Source organism: Salvelinus sp. IW2-2015, unplaced genomic scaffold (genome assembly GCF_002910315.2).
Source record: "Salvelinus sp. IW2-2015 unplaced genomic scaffold, ASM291031v2 Un_scaffold6382, whole genome shotgun sequence".
Taxonomy (NCBI): domain Eukaryota; kingdom Metazoa; phylum Chordata; class Actinopteri; order Salmoniformes; family Salmonidae; genus Salvelinus; species Salvelinus sp. IW2-2015.
This window is the reverse complement of record NW_019947645.1, coordinates 60,633-66,056: the sequence shown is the minus strand read 5'-3', so window position 1 is coordinate 66,056 and position 5,424 is coordinate 60,633.

Here is a 5,424-nt window from a genome sequence, read left to right as displayed (position 1 = left end):
CAACCAGTGGGTCCGTCTCCTCTATACCACCCACCTGGTAGTGTGGAGGATGGGACTACCAGCTCTCTGTAACCTAGAGGGAAACCAGTGGGTCTGTCTCCTCTATACCATGTTCCTTGCAGGTTGACAATGTCTGTATTTCCAATTTCTTTGATGGCTTCTCTGGGGGAGTCCCCTGCTCTCTGTCACACCTCAGCGTTGTCACCTCCTCCTTCAGTGCCATGTGTACCTCTTTAAGTTCTCTCCCCTCAGTCCGTAGAGCAGCCAGCTCTCTCAGACAGCCGTCCATCTCCACCTGCTGTCCTCCGGGTCTTGTTGAGGGGGTGTTGTTGTGCTGGTCTGTTTTGTGGGTATGTTCTGTCTGGATTGTGTGGATCAGCTCTCTGTGCTCCACCATGTCTCTCTCCAGCTCTGTGAATGTATCCCTCTCAATGATGGAGGAGCAGTGCAAATCAACACAGAAATCAACATGGCCAGATATTACATCAGTCATCTCGTTCAGGTCAGCTGATGATTCTTCAAATACACTCCAGGTGGAACAATCAAAGCATCCTTACAACTGATCAATACTGTCGTTGTCCCACACCAGGACCTGTTGTCCCAACACCTTCTACCCTCTGTATCAATACTGTCATTGTCCCACACCAGGATCTGTTGTCCCACCATCTTCTCCCTCTGTATCAATACTGTCATTGTCCCACACCAGGATCTGTTGTCCCACCACCTTCCCCCTCTGTATCAATACTGTCATTGTCCCAAACCAGGATCTGTTGTCCCACCATCTTCTCCCTCTGTATCAATACTGTCATTGTCCCACACCAGGATCTGTTGTCCCACCATCTTCTACCCTCTGTATCAATACTGTCATTGTCACACACCAGGATCTGTTGTCCCACCATCTTCTACCCTCTGTATCAATACTGTCATTGTCCCACACCAGGACCTGTTGTCCCACCATCTTCTCCCTCTGTATCAATACTGTCATTGTCCCAGCACCAGGATCTCCTTTGAGTCCCACCCACCTCCCACCAACCTCCCATGGCACCCTATTCCCTGTGGCCTGATCAAATGGCACCTTATCCCTATGGGCCCGGGTCAAAATGGCCACCCTATTCCCTATGAGCCCTGGTCAAATGGCACCCTATTCCCATGGGCCCTGGTCAAATGGCACCCTATTCCCTATGGGCCCTGGTCAATGGCACCCTATTCTCCTGGTGTGTGCCCTGCTGTCAAATGGCACCCTATTCCCTAGCCCTGTGTCAAATGCACCCTATTCCCTAGGGCCCTGGTCAAATGGCACCCTATTCCTCTATGGCCCTGGTCAAATGGCACCCTATTCCCTATGGCCCTGGTCAAATGGCACCCTATTCCTAGGGCCCTGGTCAAATGGCACCCATTCCCTATAGGGCCCTGGTCAAATGTGCACCCATTCCTATGGGCCCTGTCCAAATGGCACCCTATTCCCTATGGGCCCCTGGTCAAATGCACCCTATTCCCTATGGGCCCTGTCAAATGGCACCCCTATTCCCTATGGGCCCCTGGTTCAACAATTGCACCCACTAGTTCCCATGAGCCCTGGTCAAAATGCACCCTTTCCCTATGGCCCTGGCTCCAAGGATGGCACACACTAGTTCCCTATTGGGCGCGCTAGGTCAAAATGAGATGTGCACGTGGATGTAAGGGAATTAGGCGAGGGAAGAATTACATCCCAAAGTGCCCCAATTATGGAGGCAAGCAGGCTGCAGCGTTCCTCTCTAACTGTAAAGTGCGAAGTCGGTTGAGTCATACCATTCGCATTGAGTGCTATGCAGAACCCCATGATTAGCAATTTACGAGGTATGTAAAATTATTTACGATGGTTGTAGCTTACTCAGATCCTGTTGAGCTACGCGATTACCTGTGAGAGGTCCAACAACAAGCAGCCAACGAACACACACACTACACGACAACGATGCAAACACACGACACAAGACACAGCACTGTAGCGATGCCACACTGAACAACAAACACTAGCAGCGAACAACACGACTGCATAACTTATACCAATCATCATAACTACACCACAAACCTAACATACATCGACGACTATCACACGACACACACAAGCCACTCACGATATCTAATCTCTATTCTCAGTTCACCATTACGATCCTGACCTCTCAGGATCACATCTGACACACCACATCTGACAAAAACAACGAGACTAAAACCCGTAACGGCACCACACACACACCCACCAAACACTAACAAACACAGACACACAGCTACCAAGCCAACCATACTCACCCAGCTCGTGTTAAACATATGGATAAGCATGCAATCAGTGACATCTGTCCCACAAGCAAGTAGAAGGGTTTTCCCTGCTGCCTTTCCCCAATGCATAAAGCCCTGCGCAGAGTTTAAACATCACAGTAACGTACTCCTTGACACTCATAACATCTCTCATGTCGATGCAACTACCGCTACCGCACATCAGGCCGTCTATCGGCTAGGACAACCCCGCAGTGCACAGAGACTTGTAGTAGGCAACAAACCGCATCAAGATATACGGACCCAAGCCTGCTAAAGTCCTCTAACGTACCTCCGCAGAAGCAGCCATTCAAGATACAGCAGAGGAGAGACAATATAAAAAGAACAAGGTAGATCCTATTGCAACAGGTTCTGATTGCCGCCGCGTGAAGCAGGGGCTACAGTCCGTTACGGATTACAAAGGAAGACCCAGCCGTCATCTGCCCAACAGCCTCTCTATCCAGACCAACTCAATGCAGTTTTTGCACGCTACAACAAAAACAAACATTGAGCCACGCACGAGGGCCCCCGCCGACCCAGAGGGCTGGGTGATCTCACTCTCCCGAGGCCCGAAGTGAGTACGGATTTTATTACAAGGTCAACAGCGTATTCCAGGGGCGTGTTCTCAGAGCATCCGCATAACAGCTGGCAGGCATTTTCAACCTCTCCTCGTCCCAGTCTGTAATCCTCACGTCTCAAGCTGACCACCATCGTCACTGTCCCGAGGAACTCTAAGGCACAATGACTACCACCCTGTAGCACTTCACATCTGTAATCGTGAAGTCTTTTTAAGGCTCATTATTGCAACACATCAACTCCATCATCCCAGACACCCTAGACCCAAAACCGCCCCAACAGATCCATAAATGACGCAATCTCGTTTGCACTTTACACGACCCTCACCCACCTAGATAATAGGAATACCTATGTGAGAATAGTGCTCATTGACTACAGCTCAGCGTTCAACACCAAAGTGCCCTCCAAGTTCATCCCTAAGCTAATGACCCTGGGACTGAATACCTCCCTCTGCAACTGCATCCTGGACTTCCTGATGGGCGCCCCCAAGTGGTGAGAGTAGGCAACATCACCTTCGCCACTCTGAACCTCAACACCGGGGCCCCACAGGGGTGTGTGCTTAGTCCACCCCCCTGTTCACCCACGACTGCATGGCCACAACACAACTCCAACACCATCATTAATAGGTATCCTGGTGGTTAGAGTGTTGGGCTATTAACCGAAAGGTTGCTGAATCGAATCCCTGAGCTGACATGGTAAAAATCTGTCTTTCTGCCCCTGAACATGGCAATTAACCCATTGTTCCCCGGTAGGCCGTCATTGTAAATCAGAATTTGTTCTTAACCGACTTGCCTAGTTAAATAAAGATTACATTTACAATAAAAAATATATATATATGTTTGCTGACGACACAACGGTGGTAGATCACAAGCGACGATGAGACGGCCTACAGGGAGGAGGTCAGAGACCTGGCAGCGTGGTGCCATGACAACAACCTCTCTCTCTCTCAACGTCAGTAAAACAAAGGAGCTGATCGTGGACTACAGGAAACGGAGGGGCGAGCACGCCCCCGTCCACATCGACGGGGCTGCAGTGGAGCGGATTCGTGAGCTTCAAGTTCCTCAGTGTCCAAGTCACTAAGGACATAAAATGGTCCAAACACACAGTCTTGAAGAAAGCGCGTCTTGCCAGTATATTAACTACAGGCTATCTATCTAACTACCCAACGTTTATTGACTCGTCTGAGATGATAGTGCTCTGAAATCGGTGTAGATAGCCAGAGCGAATTTACCAAAGCACCCGGGAATGTTCACTGAGAACGCACAACGACTATAGCATTTCGCTAAGCTAAGAATGACGGGAATAATCAAGTCAATAAACGTTGGGTAGTTAGATAGCCTGTAGTTAATATACTGGCAAGTTTGATATATAACTATTGACGTTAGGTAGCTAGCTAACATACCAGTATGTACTGCTGTAATGATATGCTACGTGGTTTGTAAGGACAGCGTAGCTAACAAATTGTCAGCCAACATAATGTGTAAGGTAGCTAACATACCAGTACGTACTGCTGTAATGATATGCTACGTGGTTCGTAAGGACAGCGTAGCTAAAAAACTGTTAGCCAACATTACGTGTGAGTTAACTTATTTGAAAAGTCATTACTTTATTACATTGAGTAGTAAGCTACCCCTTGGTTGTTGGGGCAGATCTGGTCTGTGATAGGAGGGCTAGGTGTGGAACCCCCCCCCCCCATTAGACTTCTTTAGTAAAGGTTGAATAGTTGTTCAGCTACAATAGTCTATTGTTCACCTACAATAGTCTATTGTTCAGCTTCGGACACCTACGAAGAAGGACTGTGTGATGGTGGCATCTCAGGTAAGCAGTACTGGGCGTTCCCTCCGTCCAACTTCTACATAGCTAGTAGTTAGCTCCTACGATTCAGTGTCGGTTCATAACATTCTACTATATTACATACATAGATACATACATACCATAGGATGATGAATCATGCAATTATTATTCTCAAAGCTAACCAAAAGCATTTAGCTTCGAACCCATTTTCAGTTGAATTCATCCAACTTTCTTCATGGCAACTCATAAGCAGGCCATCTCCTATTTGTTTCATAGTCGATATATAATCGCATGTCATGACAGTGTAACGGTTAGCTTTGTTTACAGAAGGATGAAAGAACACAATACGTTTGTCAGGAAATGCTTTTCTGATACATCAGGTGAAGAGTTAGACCAGAAAGTCAGGGCCATTAAGGCAACGATGCCCCATGCGGGATTTAGAATGGTCAAAGTGTAACAGTGTAGCTTCCGTCCCTCTCGTCGCCCCTACCTGGGCTCGAACCAGAGACCCTCTGCACACATCAACAACTGACACCCGCGAAGCATCGTTACCCATCGCTCCACAAAAGCCGCGGCCCTTGCAGAGCAAGGGGAACAACTACTTCAAGGTCTTCAGAGCGAGTGACGTCACCGATTGAAACGCTATTAGCGCGCACCACCGCTAACTAGCTAGCCATTTCACATCGGTTACAAAAGGAAGTCTCAGAGCAATGGGCCGTCGTTGTACATTGGCGAAGAGGTTAGGGAGTCTTTGCAGCGTGTAGA